We start from the raw sequence: 20,588 nt of genomic DNA, 5'->3' as shown, positions 1-20,588 counted from the left end.
CTGTGGTACGTTCTCAGACACCTGAACTAATTGAGAAGTGGGAGCAGATATTAACTGAGAGCTCAATAAATTTAATGAAACTGCTTCTGACTGAAGAGAAACAGACATTATCAAAAACATCAATTGAATTAGCTTATAGAAAAAACTCTCAAGTATAAGACTGATCCAGATTTTTCAAAACGTGAAATTAGTCTGCAGACATCAGTGGAAAAGTTCCATTCCTCCATAAGCGTAAACATAAAAAATTCAGGAGGGATTTATTGGAATTTAGAGAAAAGAAAGCCTCCTCCTCAGAGGTTGAGACTTCTGATACTGAACATACATCTTCGAGTAAATTTAAGCCCAGACGAAGTAGGGGAGGGTGTACCAGTGGTAGACCTGGAAGATGGGGAACACAAAACAGGGCTGTAGCAAAAAATCTGGACTCCTCACAACCCTCAAGATACTCTGGATCATCAAGGTTTTTTTGGAATCGGGGGGTCAACCCCATATCATCTCAGAGACCGCTCCCGAATAGAGAAAGAGAAGTAGACAAACAAATACCCATAATGGATGAGGGACAAATTATCAATCTATCAGGTTTGAACACTTACTGATAATGAAATCAGTGTCCTCTTAAAGAATTAGAAGATCTACCCAACAAAAGACTATTAGTGGAATTGCTAAATGAGGGAGAAAAAGATAGGGGCTTGGGTCCTTTTACTAATTTAGAACCTAAAAGTACCAAATCTCCTCCCCCCCCCCCCCAAGAGACAAATGCTATAGATCTATTTCTTGGTATTGTCACTAAGGAACTTGAGAAATTAGAGTATAGATATATTAACCAAAGACCCAATCTCATTAAATCTGAAATTAGGGCTATGATCACACTTGAATGAGATGATATCATCATAATAAAACCCTCTGACAAAGGAGGAAATTTGGTGATCCTTAACCACACGCAATATACTGATAAGTGCAATTTAATAATAAATGATAGGTCCTCCTATATTCAGCTTAAATGTGACCCTACCAGTGAGTTCCAATCTGCATTAGAAAGGATCCGTATAGGAGCACTGGAGTCTCAACTGATCTCTAAAGATGAGATATGTTTAATGAGAAACCAATGATTTCCACCTTCTACTCGCTACCTAAGATTCACAAAGGCCTTAATCCCTTGAAAGGGCGCTCGATAAGAGCGGGGATTGATTCTATTTCACCAAAGGTGGGAGTCTATGTTGATAAAGTACTTGGAAATTTTGTTACAGCCCTCCCCTCATACATTTGAGACACCATGGACCTACTCAAAAAAATTGATGGCCTGGTGGTAGAAGAGAATACCTTATTAGCCTCCATTGATGTAGAGGCCTTATATAGTAACATACCTCATGACAAAGGCCTATTGGCAGTGCAACACTTTTTAAAGACAACGGGCACCTATTGTATTCGTCATAATAATTTTGTGTCTAATCTTCTTGAGTTTGTTTTAGGACACAATTATTTTTTGTTGGGGTCTAAGTTCTTCCACCAGCTCAGGGGCACCGCCATGGGTAGTGCCTCTGCGCCTACCTATGCTAATGCGTTCCTGGGCTAGTGGGACACTGTGGTGTTCACTGATCATAATATGCGGACACCACATATTGCATTTTGGGGTCTCTTCATCAATGACATCTTTATACTTTGGAGCAGCCCCAGAGATGCTTTTCTGGAGTTCATAAAAGCCATCAGTGTAAATGACATAGGGATGCACTTTACCTATGAACTCAATGACAGTCATATTGCATTTTTGAAACACATTGCAGAATGGTACTTTACACACCCAGACTTTTAGGAAACCAACACCCACAAAAACCTTCTTAAATGGGAAAGCCACCACCCTATTAGTTTACGCCGTAGTATTTCAAAAGGAAAGTATCTGCGTATATGCAGAAACTGTTCTAATGGTGAGGATTTCCACCACCAGGCCAGATTCATTAGAAGGGCATATCCACAACAAGTACTTACTAGTGCCTACAAGTGTGCCTTAAATAAAGATAGGACAGAACTACTAGATCCACAACCTAGGAGTGGGAACACAACTAGGAACAGTAAACAGGCGATGTGCATCATAGGACCTATAATGATCATAGTGTCAAAGTGTGGGGCATCCTAAAAAAATATTGGGAGCTATTGAAAATGGACCCAGATATAAGGGATATAATTCCAGACCACCCAGCTATCACGTTTAGAAGAGGGAGATCATTAAGAGATCGGTTTGGCCACTATTTACCCCCTAAGAAACAGAATACATGGCTGGAGAGAAAACCCATGGCATGTACAGGTGCGGTGGGTGTATAGCATGTCCATTCATACACAATACAAAGAGTTTCTCAAGTGCTACCACTCAAAAGGAATATGAGATTCGTGATTTTGCTAATTGCAAAACCACGGGAGTGGTGTGTCTATGCACATGTACATGCCCACTCCAATATGTGGGTAAAACTATGAGAGAACTACGGAAAAAATATGGGATCACCTAGGTGAGATTAAGCATAAAAGAGATACCCTATTTCTAGACACATGAAATACATGATGGAAATCCCAGATCCGTTAAGTTCTGTGTAATAGAAAAGGTCTGTCCACCCCCAAGGGGTGGAGATTTAGCGAGAAGGATTCTTCAGAAAGAGACCGAATGGATGTTTAGATTAAAGTCTGTTAACCCACAGGGTCTCAATTAAACTTTATCTTTTATTAGCTTTTTGTGATCTCAAATCTAGATCTTTTTTCTTCTTTTTCCATTCTTTTCATACTGTTTATTTTATACTCTGTATATCTTGAGATTACTTTGCTATTTGGCCACTAGAAAATAACCCTCCTGTTAAAAAATGATGTATTTGATCTAGAAATGATCTAACATCAATTATTATGATAAGTGGGATGGGCTTTATCAGCTTTGAGATTCCTATTTTGTTTTAGTGGGATCTCTTTTAACCCATTCCCCACTTGTATCCAAATATAGCCAATGATTATAGTAGGCTTGGAGATTTGGTTGTATCTCTGCACCCTGGTGTATATATAATACCCTATGTACCTTTAATAGATGTACAGTACAGACCAAAAGTTTGGACACACCTTCTCATTCAAAGAGTTTTCTTTATTTGAAGGCATCAAAACTATGAATTAACACATGTGGAATTATATACATAACAAACAAGTGTGAAACAACTGAAAATATGTCATATTCTAGGTTCTTCAAAGTAGCCACCTTTTGCTTTGATTACTGCTTTGCACACTCTTGGCATTCTCTTGAAGAGCTTCAAGAGGTAGTCCCCTGAAATGGTCTTCCAACAAGGAGTTCCCAGAGATGCTTAGCACTTGTTGGCCCTTTTGCCTTCACTCTGCGGTCCAGCTCACCCCAAACCATCTCGATTGGGTTCAGGTCCGGTGACTGTGGATGCCAGGTCATCTGGCGCAGCACCCCATCACTCTCCTTCATGGTCAAATAGCCCTTACTTTCAAAGTTTTCCCAATTTTTCGGCTGACTGACTGACCTTCATTTCTTAAAAGTAATGATGGCCACTCGTTTTTCTTTACATAGCTGCTTTTTTCTTGCCATAATAAAAATTCTAACAGTCTATTCAGTAGGACTATCAGCTGTGTATCCACCTGACTTCTCCTCAACGCCACTGATGGTCCCAACCCCATTTATAACGCAAAAAATCCCACTTATTAAACCTGACAGGGCACACCTGTGAAGTCAAAACCATTTCAGGGGACTACCTCTTGAAGCTCAAGAGAATGCCAAGAGTGTGCAAAGCAGTAATCAAAGCAAAAGGTGGCTACTTTGAAGAACCTAGAATATGACATATTTTCAGTTGTTTCACACTTGTTTGTTATGTATATAATTCCACATGTGTTAATTCATAGTTTTGATGCCTTCAGTGTGAATCTACAATTTTCATAGTCATGAAAATAAAGAAAACTGAGAATGAGAAGGTGTGTCCAAACTTTTGGTCTGTACTGTATATTATTACAACCATATATAAAATATAGGCATCTAATGCCATAGAACCATATAATATAATATTTAGCGATCCAATGCCCCCTTGTTTGGGCATTTTTTTCTATAAACTATGGATAGGCATATGTAGAGCACATCAGATTACCGAGCTCCACGCATGCACTGTTGAACCATTTGATGCCGCTTGCCAGCAGTGCTGATTCCCTAACTACAGAACGCGCGCATGCGCTATTGTTCCTATGTTTAATATATAGCAGGCTCATGCGCAATAGCTAGGCGCGTGCTTTGCTTGGCGCGTGCACAATGGAATCTGATAGACACCAGTATCTAATGGACATAGGGTATTTAAATCTGCGGCGCCAAACTCTCAGTGCTGCAGGTCATTACATCCATTGGCCATTTATCATCTATATGCCATTGTGCATTTTTTATCCTTGGTCCCCTGATGAACCGGCATATTACAAGTAGGGGAAACGCATCGGGAAAATTGAAAAATTAACACACTGATGGGAAATTGATTGAAAATAAGGCATCATCGCACTTGGGAACTTCTGGATAGGTAGGGATTTTTAGGTGAGGGTACAGCCTTTCGGGGAGATTACTCCGCTTTTAGGCAGGGACAGTATAGCATCTCAGGGAAAATATCCTGATGCCTAAAATCGGATTTGGCTTATTAATAGTATTTGTGCTCCCGCTGAATTGTTCAGAGATCTATGGATTAAAAGTGGCGACATCTTACATCCAAATCTCCTCACCAAGTGACGTAGAGAATTCAATCCCTCCATCATCTAAGTCCGAAGTACCATGAGTAACCACAGTTGTGGTAACTAGTGTAAATCTATTACAATCCCTACATTGTGTTTATTATCTCCATAATAATCATTTGCTTTTTCTTTTTGATGTGGGTATATGTATACATTTTTTGATATTATTAATAAAAGTGATGTTTTAAGGGTAAATATACTGTTCAGTTACATTTTCTGATACACTTACCCAGTTTTGACATCATTAAGTATTCATTGATTTTTTGGGGTAAATATGACTTTATGGTCACTTTTCATTCTGTTATTTTCTAAGCAGGTAAATGATACTATAATGTAATAGTTGGGGTGGTTATAGCTCAGGCAATACCGTGCATGGATTGGTAGATGATAGATCAGGGATCAGCAACCTATTTGCCTGCTCTTGTAACGCCCATAGAAGTGAAAGGAGGATTCTGGGAGTTGTAGTTTTAATTACACAAATATTATGGTCAAAAATAGAGGGGGTGTACTTCCAAAAATCAAGATCAATAAATCAAAGTCCCAAAACGGGGGCAAAAAGGAAGCTAAAATATAACTTTTAATGAATACCATAAAATATCTGGGTAATACCAGCTATCAAAAAAGACAAAACACAAAACGCCAAGTATTAGAATCCGATATTGGAACTTCAGGGCACCTGAAGTCCTATAGCATATACAGGCAAGATATGTAATAAAAAGGAACAGTCTTAGGGCTCTTTCACACTTGCGTTCTTGTCTTCCGGCATAGAGTTCCGTCGTCGGGGCTCTATGCCGGAAGAATCCTGATCAGGATTATCCTAATGCATTCTGAATGGAGAGAAATCCGTTCAGGATGCATCAGGATGTCTTCAGTTCCGGAACGGAACGTTTTTTGGCCGGAGAAAATACCGCAGCATGCTGCGCTTTTTGCTCCGGCCAAAAATCCGGAACACTTGCCGCAAGGCCGGATCCGGAATTAATGCCCATTGAAAGGCATTGATCCGGATCCGGCCTTAAGCTAAACGTCGTTTCGGCGCATTGCCGGAGCCGACATTCAGCTTTTTCAGAGTGGTTACCATGGCTGCCGGGACGCTAAAGTCCTGACAGCCATGGTAAAGTGTAGCGGGGAGCGGGGGAGCAGTGTACTTACCGTCCGTGCGGCTCCCCGGGCGCTCCAGAGTGACGTCAGGGCGCCCCAAGCGCATGGATCATGTGATCACATGGATCACGTCATCCATGCGCATGGGGCGCTCTGACGTCATTCTGGAGCGCCCCGGGAGCCGCACGGACTGTAAGTATACCGCTCCCCGCATGGCAACCAGGACTTTAATAGCGTCCTGGGTGCCATAGTAACACTGAACGCATTTGGAAGACGGTTCCGTCTTCAAATGCTTTCAGTACACTTGCGTTTTTCCGGATCCGGCGTGTAATTCCGGCAAGTGGAGTACACGCCGGATCCGGACAACGCAAGTGTGAAAGAGGCCTTACCAGTTTGAAGTGCTGCAGTTGAGGACGATCAGGTATCCCTCAAGAAACCCTGAAACGTAGTTTTGTAGTCAGATAGGGTCGTGGAGGACTATAAGTGACGGTGAAAGACGCTCAGTGCAGATAGGATGGGAACAACTATCCCTAGAAACTCCTAAATCACGGGAGGGGGGCTGGGGTAAGCCTACCTACCTACAGCACCCACCCCGAAAGGGGCGACCCCGTCCGGATACCTGTCCCTAGTCCGGACGGAATCCCTGATAAACCCTATAGGATAGTTCCCGACATGTCGCGTTTCATACAATAATCTATAGGATAGTTCCCGACGTGCCACGTTTCATACAATAATCAGAATTATTCCCAGGGCTTGATAAGAATGGACAACAATTCCTAATGGTCATTGGACCAAGGAGAATGCCGCGGGGTAACGATGTCCCCTAGTGATGGTGAGCCTGTCAGTGGTATGGAACTACCAAATGTGCTGATGCCACACAAAAGAACCCACAGTCCGTGTGGGGAGTCTTGTCCGAGGGCACGCCATGATTTAGGGGTTTCTAGGGATAGTTGTTCCCATCCTATCTGCACTGAGCATCTTTCAGTCACTTACAGTCCTCTATGACCCTGTCGGACTAGAAACCTACGTTTCAGGGTTTCTTGAGGGATACCGGATCGTCCTCAACTGCAGCACTTCAAACTGGTAAGACTGTTCCTTTTTTATTACTTATCTTGCTTGCATATGCTATAGGACTTCAGGTGCCCTGCAGTTACAATATCGGATTCTAATACTTAGCGTTTATGTGTTTTGTCTTTTTTGATAGCTGGTATTACCCAGATATTTTATTGTATTCATTAAAAGTTATATTTTAGCTTCCTTTTTGCCCCCGTTTGGGCCTTTGATTTATTGAGTTGTAGTTTCAGAACAGCTGGAGTGTCGGAGGTTGCTGATGCCTGTGATAGATAAATAGAGAGATGTGAGATAGACTGACAGATAATAGATTGATGATAGATTAATTGATAGAGAAAAGCATTTAAATAACATTTTTTCTGTTTTAATTTTCAATTTCATTTTCTTTTTGTGTTTTGTTATTTATTTATTTTTTAAACAAAAGAAAATATTCCCACTTGGGGACTGACTGGTGATATAATCCATTGCAATATTTCTGTATTGCAGTATATTATTCTATTCTATTTGGCCCTGCTGTTAGCAACCCATCAGGACCCTGTAGAGGGGGTGAGTGGGGTGACAGTGTGAGCCCTCTCCCTTGATATAACCACTTAGATGCAGCTAAGGGCTTGTATTTCCAGGAATGTGGTCATCTCTAATATTGACTGTTGCAGCGGAAGTCCTACTGTCAGTCACAACCAGACTCCCGCCATGATTGTATAGCTACAGCTCCTGTGCCAGTGTGATCTCTATGATGTACATATATGGCACTGCAGCAGAAATACACCTCACAGATTAAGAACGTATGTCATTTTGTGCCAAGAGTTTAATAACCAATGGTTATTAAAACAAAAGTTTGCCGCTGGACCCTTTAAAGCCTAGTCATTAAGTGGTTAAGATCAGTTAGTTCAATTTACTTGTGGAACGCTACATTTTCCATTTTCTGCTGGAAGCCTTCCTTTGTGGCTCCTATTAGGAATGGATATGGAAGACAAAATCCAGGACATGGTGGCTCTGTCTCTACAGTATTTCTGGTATTTGGTAGTGCAACCCAGACTACAAGATGCTTCATACTAAACAAGAAGAATCACTTCAACTATTCCAGTAATCTGGCAATTAACGTACATCTACGTTGTCCTCAGTTATCTAACTTCTGGGTGGGAGGGCCAGAGGATCTAGGTTTTTCGGGCCTCCAAAACTGATGTTTCTGGTTTTGATGTTTGCAAGGGCTAATGCTGAGAGACAGAGAATTGCGAATATGTCAGAACATCAGAAAATAAAGATGTCATTCAAGGTGAATAAGTGCTGGATTTTCTGCTAATCCAGCAAGAGACGAATAGTTCCATGAAGAATTTTTGAATCAGAAGGAATTTTACTGTATATGGAAAGAGGATATAGTGATACTCATTGCTATTTAATCTTTATATATTTTTTGATAAAATAAAAACTTCAGATCTTGATCCATGGGCCATTACTGCTTTTATTATCTACGAAAGTTCCTTGAGCTTTCAGTAATGTAGACATCACACCATTCTATTAGAATTGATGACAATAACAGCACAACATGCCATCAAAATGACAAACCACAATGGAACCCCAATGACGTCCATAATAATTCATAGATGCCCATTGAGCCTTGTGGTACAACAGATCCAGCACAGCATCCGTTATGACTCCAATGAGAGTCAAAATATATACGTTTTACTAAAAAAATTGCTACGTATATTTTTCTCATGCACAATGGAAACTTAAATAGCATATAAATCCTCTAGTGGTTAACTAGTGTAAAGTTTGAAAAAGTAAGGAAAGAGTACAAAGGCACAAATCCTAATGAGAAGCTTTTGGGTACCAAAGAAGAAACCTGCCAGTATCTACATGTTCAAGGGTGATTGGTATTAACTTTTTTGTACAACTGAATAATAAACCTGTTTTACTGTCGCTGGAGACTTAGCCTTGGACTTAATGGTAAATTCTTCAGTATGCTACAATGGTGCCCATCTTCAACACCCGCCTTGAGGTGGGCTTAAGCTCCAGTGAATGTGACACTGCTGAAAGTGCCTTGCGTCATGCGACTGTGTATCTGCCTGCATCCAGGATTCTGGTGCCAAGTGAAAATGTCCTCACTGCTGGTTGAAACTGTGCTCTTCGCTTCTGCTGTTTTTTGCTTATTTTTTTTCCAGGAGAGTATAAAAGTATATAAAGTATATGAAGATTACCAGTGTACTGTAATCCACGTATAAGCATAAAAAAAAAGGATTCAAACGTCGTTGTCTGATGTGATCATGTATGGGGATCCATAGTAATTACATGCTTTAAGGAAAAACTGTAGACAGGCAATTATCACTCACAAGCAAACGGACTTGACAGCAGAGTAGTTAATTGTGCAAGATGGAACATGACAAATGATTCTTTATTCTTTAGCTACTTTATGACAATGGAATTTCCTCCCTTCATCGGGTTCATTCTGTCTAAACCACGGGCAGCATGAAATCCTGACAGGGTTTCTCATGAGAGAACGTGGTTTCAAAGAATGAGCCAGGCACAGAGTGATGAGTCTGGGCATGTGGTTAGGTGTCCAATGTGTGCTTTCTCCCCACCCTGGCTTGACTGACAAATCTCTTCTTGTTTGCATTACACAGACCGATGACCAGGCAGATTATCGGGGATGAGCATTTTGGCCTGAGTAAAAGGTGCCAGGGATCACCCGATGAACGAGCTCACTGATCAGGTGATTGTGTTGTTCTGCCGGCACCAAAAATCATCTTTCCTATGTGGCAGATCCTACTGTCTAAACAACGATCTGTTGCTCAGGAACAATGGGGGACAAGAGATCGCATATCTCCATACAGCGGAGGTGATTGCATGTGACGATCAGACAATTATCAGGAATGTCTGCTTCGTTCCCGATAACCTGCTTGATCACTGGTCTGTGTCAAAGCACCCAAAGTCCTGTCAATTAAGCAGAGCCAGGTGCGAAAAAGTCATAAAATAGATTAAATAAAAACTCGGGCAGCAGGAGTAAATGCCATAAAAAGTGACACTCTTTTGTTGTTTTCAGCGTTGCACTCTCGTCCTGCACTGCTGACAATCACTGACCGTAGCATTATAAGGGATGTGACTGCTGAGGCCAGTGAATGGCTGCTGTGGTGTTTACGAGATGTCACTGCTGCAGCCAAGAATACAAACACCAGCAGAGAAGATCAGAGTACGAGGCTGGGAGCAGCTAGGGAGAAAGAGGAGAGTATGCCTTTATTTGGTCATTTTATGACATTTACTGACATAGGGGGAAATTTATCAAACTGGTGTAAAGTAGAACTGACTTAGTTGCCCATAAAGGAGGAATCTGATTGGTTCCTATCGGCAACTAAGGCTACTTTCACACCTGCGTTTAGGTGCGGATCCGTCTGGTATCTGCACAGATGGATCCGCACCTATAATGCAAACGCTTAGATCCGTTCAGAACGGATCCGTTTGCATTACCATGAACAAAAAAAAAATATATAAAAATAAATTATTTTTTTTTGGTTCATGATAATGCAAACGGATCCGTTTTGACTTTACATTGAAAGTCAATGGGGGACAAATCCATTTGAAAATTGAGCCATATTGTGTCAACTTCAAACGGATCCGTCCCCATTGACAATTCACATTGTAAGTCTGGACGGATCCCTTTGCCTCCGCACGGCCAGGCAGACACCCGAACGCTGCAAGCTGCGTTCGGGTGTCCGCCTGCTGAGCGGAGGACAAACGGTGCCAGACTGATGCATTCTGAGCGGATCCGCATCCACTCAGAATGCATTAGGGCTGGACGGATCCGTTCGGGGCCGCTTGTGAGAGCCTTCAAACGGAACTCACAAGCGGAGCCCCGAACGCTAGTGTGAAAGTAGCCTAAGCCAGTTCTACTTTACGTCAGTTTGATAAATGACTCCCTTAGTTTTTATTTATCTCAAACAACCCCTTTAAGACTCTGACTGGATTTCATGCAGCCTAAACCACCTGATGACAGTTTACCTCTAATGACCAGGTGTACTGTCATTTAGAATGCACTGATTTGGTGGGATTTATTTGTAAAAAATGTAAATTATAAAAGTTAATAAGAAATACTAAGGAAATAAACATTATCTCTTTTACTAATAATTATTTATACATTAAAGGGGTTATCCAAGTTCTAAAAACGGCCTCCCCATGTGCCGGGCCCCTCACAGGTGATATACTTACCCCGCTTCCGGTACCGCTCCAGCTTCTCCCTGTACATGGATGAAAACATCTGGTGTCGGGGGGGGGGGGGGGGGGAGTCTCCCTAGCATCGCGGGTGACGCTAGGAAGGCTCGTCCCCGTCCCCGCCTGCCAAAAAAATTCAATACGCCAGAGCTGTAGACACACAATCATATTAAAATACATTTGGAAATATGGAACCAATAATGGATTCTTGTGTCTTGTACTTCTCAGAATAGGCTGCACATTTGAAATAAACTATATGACCATGTGAATTGCTGCAGTGGACCGTTGCAGATTTTAAACCAATGTTCCTGCAGAAGAAGATATATACAGTAATGGAGCGTCCATCATGCACTGCATGTGTAATATAACCTGGTGTCCGTTATCATAAAGATATACTACAGACTGCTATGATGAGAAGTCTGGATTAGATTAGGGTAAGGCCTCTTTCACACGGGCGTTGCGGGAAAATGTGCGGGTGCGTTGCGGGAAGATGCGCGATTTTTCTGCGCGAGTGCAAAACATTGTAATGCGTTTTGCACTCGCGTGAGAAAAATCGGCATGTTTGGTACATGTTTGGGATCGGTGTTCTGTAGATTGTATTATTTTCCCTTATAACATGGTTATAAGGGAAAATAATAGCATTCTGAATACAGAATGCATAGTAAAATAGCGCTGGAGGGGTTAAAAAAAAAATATATTTAACTCACCTTAATCTACTTGATCGCGCAGCCGGCATCTTTTCTGTCTTTGCTGTGTGCAGGAACAGGACCTGTGGTAAAATCACTCCAGTTATCACATGATCCATCACCATGGTAAAAGATCATGTGATGACCGGAGTGACGTCACCACAGGTCCTGTTCCTGCACACAGCAAAGAAAGAAGACAGAAGCAATGCCGGCTGCCCGATCAAGTGGATTAAGGTGAGTTAAATTATTATTACTATTTTTTTTTAACCCCTCCAGCGCTATTTTGCTATGCATTCTGTATTCAGAATGCTATTATTTTCCCTTATAACCATGTTATAAGGGAAAATAATAATGATCGGGTCCCGATCATCTCCTAGCAACCGTGCGTGAAAATCGCACCGCATCCGCACTTGCTTGCGGATTCTTGCGATTTTCATGCAACCCCATTCATTTCTATGGGGCCTGCGTTACATGAAAAACGCACAAAATAGAGCATTCTGCGATTTTCACTCAACGCACAAGTGATGCGTGAAAATCACCGCTCATGTGAACAGCCCCATAGAAATGAATGGGTCGGTATTCAGTGCGGGTGCAATGCGTTCAACTCACGCATCGCATCCGCGCGGAATACTCACCCGTGTGAAAGGGGCCTAAGAGGTTCTGTAGTATACTGGTTTTATTAATAAAAATTGCGATAATGTAGGAGCAAGACTTGAAGACGGTTCCTTTTCAGTCTAATCTGTATAGATATGACCATCTTGTCTGTGATTCTCTAATACAAATCCAAGAAAATGTAGCAGAGAACTGGCCATTGTAATGCTAGACTGTACAATGATCACATATAGCGGACCGTAAAGGACACGGGCACGGTTTATCTTTTACAACAAAGACCTTTCTGATGATTCTCAAAATGGTTAAGAGCAAAGGTTTTACAAATGTCAGTTTTGGCTGCAATTCCCCTTCTCAATGTTACTGCTGAATAAAGGAGTAAAACAAGTTTAACGAGGACCTGGCAGCAAGATCAACCCTCTCAAACCAGACACAATGCCTGGTAGGGTTGATACTGCTGAGTAGTTTTTTGTTATTATGCAAAACATCACGGCAAAACATTGCACACCAAGGAACGGGCCGAGCCCCTCAGACACTGCGTCTCAACCTCCAATCTCTTCTCCCTCTGAAGGAAAGGGCCAAGCATGTCGCCTGGTACTGTAATCCTGCGCTGTAGTCTACACTATTGGCACGCGTGCAGTACATATGCTTTGGCTTCCCCAGTAGTGCAGATGTACAGCACATTCGCCGATCGTGCAGGCTACAGCGCAGGATTACAGGGTCAGGTGAGATGCCTGGCCCTGTCAACCAATGGGAGGGGGAAGTAGCAATTAAGACACTGAAGTGTACAGAATGCCTTATCCGCATAATAATAGTAACTTTAATCGTACATGATTGACACAATGTAGATAAAAAAAATGCAGGTCCGCGCTTCTAAGGAGATAGAGTTGGAAACGCCTTGTAGAAGGAAAGCGTAGTTCGTTCATATCCCACAAGAACACGCCACACTGCCGACCGAAACTTCACAGGGCAAAGGTAACCTTTCAAAAGATCAGCAACATAGTGCAGTACCCGTGAATATGTTAAAGAATAAAGGCTTTATTATACTCACAAAAAGCACCGCTATTAATCAGCATATAAAAACCATTTGAAATGTCGCTGCCCGACCCGGGTTTCGCCCAAAGGCTTCGTCGGGGGCTCTACGTAACTATGTGCCGGTGTCTATTTATACATCCAGGTGAATGCTTCCGTGTCAGGTATTAACCCTAACACATCCGGCAAGCCTCCTTATCAGTCCTTAATATCGGCAGTGATCCCATATTTTTTTTTAAAATTTTACATAAAGAGCAATCAATTATAAATACATACATATAAAAGAAACATATATATAAAAACTATATGTAAAATTTCTTAAATTACATTCATAATAATGCATCATTTCTATAAATAACACAAAAATATAAAATCACATGTCCATAATGGAAATAGAGTATCCTAATAAAGCAGAAAACAAGAGACAGATCTTCTAATCAATATTCACAAGCATAGGAGAAAATACCAGGATATCTTGTATAGATAAAGTTACCTCCTATATTCCAATAGAACCGCAGGAAAATGACCTAATATATTCTAATAAAATGCAGAACCAAAGAGAAAAAAACGACATCGCTGCCCTAATATCCCATTCTATATTAAGCCCCTTAGGTTGGAGACAATCAATATCAAAAATCCATTGGGCAGAATATTCTTTGACGAGTAACAAGCAGCTCACCCTTCTCAGCACTGATGCCGAGAAGGCATTTGACAGGGTTGATTGGAAGTTTATGGAAGCTACCCTAAACAAATTTGGATTCCCTCCACATTTTATCCGTGCGGTGCTGTCCCTGTACTCCTCGCCTCACGCGAGGGTTAGAGTCAATGGAGTACTTTCCCCCTCCTTTGCCATAGCCAATGGAACCAGGCAGGGCTGCCCCCTCTCTCCTTCCCTTTTCATCCTTTGTTTGGAAACGTTGTTGCAGGCCATCAGACAGGATGATGACATTGCTGGGCTAAAGGTAGGCACGTCGACCCATAAGGTCGCGGCCTTTGCCGATGACATGTTGCTCCTCCTGCCTGATCCAACAAAGGCGTTCCCAGCTATCTTGGGTCTTTTTGAGTCTTTTGGACATATTTCCAATTTCAAGATTAATCTATCTAAATGCACGGCACTGGGGGTTTGTGTCCCTGATGCAACCATTTCGTCGCTGTCACAGGATCATCCCTTTCAATGGTCGTCCAGTATCACCTACTTAGGGGTGAAGATCTCAGCCCGTATAGATCAGGCCTTCCAGTTAAACTATGTCCCCCTCCTTGCTGATATTAAAGAACAATTGAAACAGCTAGATATCCCATTTGTCTCCTGGATGGGGCGGAAAAATATAATTAAAACGTATATCCTCCCCAAAGTGCTGTTTCTTCTCCAGACTTTACCTATATACTTACCTGACTCTTACTTCCTGGAACTGCGTAGGATTATTTCAGGCTTCATTTGGAGGCGTGCTCGTCCGAGACTGGCATATGACTTGTTAACCCTGCCTAAACACAGAGGCGGCTTTGGCTTGCCAGACATCAAATTATACTATAGGGCTATTCAACTCCGTTTATTGAGTGAATTACTTAATACTAACATTAAAAATTTGGGTCTCCAAATAACACGCCAATTAACATCTCCTAACGTGCTCGCTCGTCTCTGGACGGTAGATAATGGTCCTACGCACTACATGGATGCTCCACCCCTTCTTAAAGGCCTCCTAACAACTTGGAACGTAATAGCCAGGAAGTTTGGGTTTTGCCCTGGCCCCTCGCCTCTTCTCCCCATGCACCTGCTGCCGTACTGCTTATCTTCAAGCTATTCAGATGTCCTGGGGATATGGCCTGCCTTTAATGCATTTGCTGTGGGGGATTTCTTGAGAGACGGGCGGGTGGCGTCCTTGGGGGACCTCCGGGCATCACAGTTGGCTTTAAGCTGGACCCCCTTGCATTACTCTCATTTTTCATTTATAGGCCAAAAGTACCTCGCTAAAGCTAATAGGAATTTTATTCCCTCATGGTTCGATACTCTGGTAGCCTCGCACAAACCGGTGAAGAAGGTCATTTCGCTAATTTACAACAAACTGTTGTTGGAGGGTGTTCCTAGCAGACCGTCCTTCATTAGGAGGTGGGAGCAAGATTTGGGTATTACTTTATCAGATGAATCTGTCTCTTCATTATTGAGGAATTCTCACGGGTTCTCCAGATGCATCAGAATCCAGGAGAATTCCTTTAAATTGCTGACGAGATGGTACCGCACTCCAGAGGTGCTACATAGGATGGACCCTCTCACTTCCCCGGCCTGCTGGAGATGTCATGAAGAGGTGGGCACTGTCTCACATATATGGTGGTCTTGTCGAGGGGTCTCCCGGTTCTGGACCTCGCTTAGTGGGATACTTCAGCAAATTTGTCCTTCGGCCCCTCCACTTTCTCCGGCTCTGGTTCTTCTCAATGTACCATCAAAGGATTTCCCCTTGCATAAGCATTCGCTACTAGCTCATATGTTAACAGCTGCCAAACTTTTAATCCCTCTACATTGGCTCTCGACACATACTCCTTCAATTGAGGAATGGACCCAAAAGGTTCACGAGATCTGTAGGTTCGAAGAACTCACCAGTTGGGAGTCTCTCTCGCACGACAAATTTAATGACATGTGGAGACCATGGTTGAATTGGTTGGAAACAGAGCCGGGGAACCTGTGTCTTTCTGCGGGGTCTTTATAGACTCTCCCCCTCCTCGGTAACTACCCAATTGTGTTATTCACCCCCTTTTATATACCATGCTCGCTTAATTCTACAAAGGTCATGTCTCACTCTACATCAACATACCTTTATATTGTTCCTAGCCTGCATCACCTAGGTCTTGTGGACTAGGGTGGTTGAGCCTTAGAGGTACCTGACCCTCCTTACATGACACATATACTACTCTTGTTAGGTCCGCCTGACTAGCTTAACTAGCTTATCTTTATTCAATGCCTGAACATTTATGATAATGTACTTATATTCATTTCATTGTACTACATATGCCTCCTCGATTGTTGGGCTGTTGCCCACATTGTTATTTTCTTTTTTACCATGCTTGTCGTGATAAATAAAGATTTGTTAAAAAAAAAAATCCATTGGGCCTCTTTTTTATTTATCTGTTTAATTGGGTCACCTCCTCTCCAAAATCTTGTCACTTTCTCCGCACCTAAAAATTTGCGACCTGTCGGATTCTTTTGGTGAACACTTCTGAAATGTGCTGAAACACTAAGTGTTTCTAAACCTTTTTTGATATTTCTAATGTGTTCACCAATCCTAGTTTTTAATTTGCGCAGGGTCCTCCCTACATAATACAAACCGCAGGGACACTCCAAAGTATATATGACCCCTGCTGTTTCGCAGGACATATTCCCTTTTACTCTGAATTCTTTTCTATCTGTCCCCACTATGACTTTATTGGGATTCCTGATCTTTTTATCAGCACTAGTTCTATTCTTGCACCCGCTGCAAAAACCGCACCATGTGAATCGGTCCGTCTCCGCATTGGGTTTGGACTGTTTTCCAATATAACTGTGCACCATTTTATTCCTCAAACTAGGTGCTTTTTTGAATATAAAGGGGGGGCGATTAGGTACAGAATCACCAATGACTGGATCATTTTTTAGTATATCCCAATTTTTTTGTATAACTTTTTTTTTATTTGTGGGCAGAATGTTGAATAGGTAGTCATGAAGAAGTTATACAAAAAAGATAATTCCGATATACTAAAAAATTATCCAGTCATTGGTGATTATGTACCTAATCGCCCCCCCTTTATATTCAAAAAAGCACCTAGTTTGAGGAATAAAATGGTGCACAGTTATATTGGAAAACAGTCCAAACCCAATGCGGAGACGGACCGATTCACATGGTGCGGTTTTTGCAGCGGGTGCAAGAATAGAACTAGTGCTGATAAAAAGATCAGGAATGCCAATAAAGTCATAGTGGGGACAGATAGAAAAGAATTCAGAGTAAAAGGGAATATGTCCTGCGAAACAGCAGGGGTCATATATACTTTGGAGTGTCCCTGCGGTTTGTATTATGTAGGGAGGACCCTGCGCAAATTAAAAACTAGGATTGGTGAACACATTAGAAATATCAAAAAAGGCTTAGAAACACTTAGTGTTTCAGCACATTTCAAAAGTGTTCACCAAAAGAATCCGACAGGTCTCAAATTTTTAGGTGCGGAGAAAGTGACAAGATTTTGGAGAGGAGGCGACCCAATTAAACAGATAAATAAAAAAAGAGGCCCAATGGATTTTTGATATTGATTGTCTCCAACCTAAGGGGCTTAATATAGAATGGGATATTAGGGCAGCGATGTCGTTTTTCTCTTTGGTTCTGCATTTTATTAGAATATATTAGGTTATTTTCCTGCGGTTCTATTAGAATATAGGAGGTAACTTTATCTATACAAGATATCCTGGTATTTTCTCCTATGCTTGTGAATATTGATTAGAAGATCTGTCTTTTGTTTTCGGCTTTATTTTCTGCTATTTCCATTATGGACATGTGATTTAATATTTTTGTGTTATTTATAGAAATGATGCATTATTATGAATGTAATTTAAGAAATTTTACATATAGTTTTTATATATATATGTTTCTTTTATATGTATGTATTTATAATTGATTGCTCTTTATGTAAAATATTTTAAAATATGGGATCACTGCCGATATTAAGGGCTGATAAGGAGGCTTGCCGGATGTGTTAGGCTGAGTTCACACGGGCGAGATTTCCGTGCGGGTGCAATGCGCACTGAATCCGGACCCATTCATTTCTATGGGGCTGTGCACATGAGCTGTGATTTTCACGCATCACTTATGCGTTGCGTGAAAATCGCAGAATGCTCTATATTCTGCGTTTATCACGCAACGCAGGCCCCATAGAAGTGAATGGGGCTGAGTGAAAATCGCAAGCATCCGCAAGCAAGTGCGGATGCGGTGCGATTTTCACGCATGGTTGCTAAGATGACAGTCTATTCACTGTATTATTTTCCCTTATAACATGGTTATGAGGGAAAATAATAGCATTCTTTAATACAGAATGCTTATTAGGTGGTCAATTGAGGGTTAAAAAAAAAAATAATAATTTACTCACCTTCTCCTCTTGATCGCGTAGCTGCCGATCTCTTCTTACTTCTTTAATTATGAGCTGCCGGCTAAAGGACCTGTGGTGACGTCAGATCACATGGTCCAATCACATGATCCATCACCGTGGGTACCACAGTCAGTTTTTATCACGCGCGTGCAAAACTGACTGCAATTGGGTACCTACTCGCGCGGGTTTGCCGCAACGCATCCGGACCTTATCCGGACACGCTCGTGTGAACTCAGCCTTAGGGTTAATACCTGACACGGAAGCATTCACCTGGATGTATAAATAGACACCGGCACATAGTTACGTAGAGCCCCTTACGAAGCCTTTGGGCGAAACCCGGGTCGGGCAGCGACATTTCAAATGGTTTTTATATGCTGATTAATAGCGGTGCTTTTTGTGAGTATAATAAAGCCTTTATTCTTTAACATATTCACGGGTACTGCACTATGTTGCTGATCTTTTGAAAGGTTACCTTTGCCCTGTGAAGTTTCGGTCGGCAGTGTGGCATGTTCGTGTGGGGAAGTTTCAGCGTGGGATATGAACGAACTACGCTTTCCTTCTACAAGGCGTTTCCAACTCTATCTCCTTAGAAACGCGGACCTGGACTTTTGTTTTGCTGATTGCATGTTATAAGGAGGAAGGATGGACTCCTATTCTCAGGACTGCTGCATAGAACTCTTTATTCTTATCTGCTATTGTAGAAAAAAAACTGCATGCTTTTATTCAGCAGGATCCATACTGGCATTGTCCCTGGTTTAACTGAGCTGACCCTGCTAACAGGTCCAGTTAAGGAAAAAATGTGGGGGATTCAATCAGCACAACCCTATATGTAGGTGCACATTGCTATGGCGAAATACATATACAAAGAAAAATACACAAATGCAATGGCACTCTGCAACCAGCATTCTGCCCTGCCTCTATGCTGGATGAGGCATTGGTGTACATTTTGGCCAAAGCGTAATAAGCCACTCACCACGTCAAGGTCGCCTCTATGGAGTGGTCCCTAACACTAGTTCCTACCTGTTTATGGGCCATGACAGCCACACAAAATCCAGGGAATGCAGGTGCAGCATGCACGCCAAGCACACTCTGCCTTTAACCCCGTCCGGTGCCATTACAGCTTTCATCGGATCCAGGGATGCAAGTACCAACATGCATGCTGAGCCCACTATATACTTCTCCTGTAGCCAAATGGCTACTGGTAGGTTCTATATATGCAGACTCAGTTTTATACTGACTTTAAAACCAGCCTCCAGGACAGATTGACTGGTCAGGTGTGCATGACTGCATGGAGATCGCCACGCCTCCAATATATACTACAAAGAAAAAATGTGGGGGATTCAATCAGCACAACCCTATATGTAGGTGCACATTGCTATGGCGAAATACATATACAAAGAAAAAGACACAAATGCAATGGCACTCTGCAACCAGCATTCTGCCCTGCCTCTATGCTGGATGAGGCATTGGTGTACATTTTGGCCAAAGTGTAATAAGCCACTCACCACGTCAAGGTCGCCTCTATGGAGTGGTCCCTAACACTAGTTCCTACCTGTTTGTGGGCCATGACAGCCACATCCCTGGATTTTGTGTGGCTGTCATGGCCCACAAACAGGTAGGAACTAGTGTTAGGGACCACTCCATAGAGGCGACCTTGACGTGGTGAGTGGCTTATTACGCTTTGGCCAAAATGTACACCAATGCCTCATCGAGCATAGAGGCAGGGCAGAATTCTGGTTGCAGAGTGCCATTGCATTTAAGTCCTCTTTAAGGCCTCATGCAAACAAACTTATTTTCATTCCGTGTCCGTTCTGTTTTTTTTTTTTTGCGGACTGTATACGGAACCATTCATTTCAATGGGTCCGCCAAAAAAACGGAAGGTACTCCCTGTGCATTCTGTTTCCGTTCTATTAGGGGCCAGCTGTTCCGTTCCTCAAAATACAGAATGCACACAGATCTCATCTGTATTTTTTGGGAATCCGTTTTTTGCGGACCGCAAAATACATACGGTCCTGTGCATGAGGCCTAAAGCAGTATTTAGAGATTTATTTA

The 20,588-nt window shown here is 42.1% G+C and overlaps 1 long non-coding RNA gene across 1 annotated transcript; it reads left to right on the top strand.

Annotated features, from left to right (window-relative positions):
- The first annotated feature begins 7,756 nt into the window (after positions 1 to 7,756).
- On the top strand, positions 7,757 to 9,157 carry LOC120995008. The gene is made up of 2 exons (XR_005777514.1): positions 7,757 to 8,185; positions 8,232 to 9,157. It is a non-coding gene; the product is annotated as an uncharacterized LOC120995008 (long non-coding RNA).
- Positions 9,158 to 20,588: the final 11,431 nt, after the last annotated feature.

This window comes from Bufo bufo, chromosome 3, assembly GCF_905171765.1.
Source record: "Bufo bufo chromosome 3, aBufBuf1.1, whole genome shotgun sequence".
Lineage (NCBI taxonomy): Eukaryota > Metazoa > Chordata > Amphibia > Anura > Bufonidae > Bufo > Bufo bufo.
The sequence above is the reverse complement of the archived record's forward strand: the minus strand, read 5'-3'. Positions and strand labels throughout refer to the sequence as shown.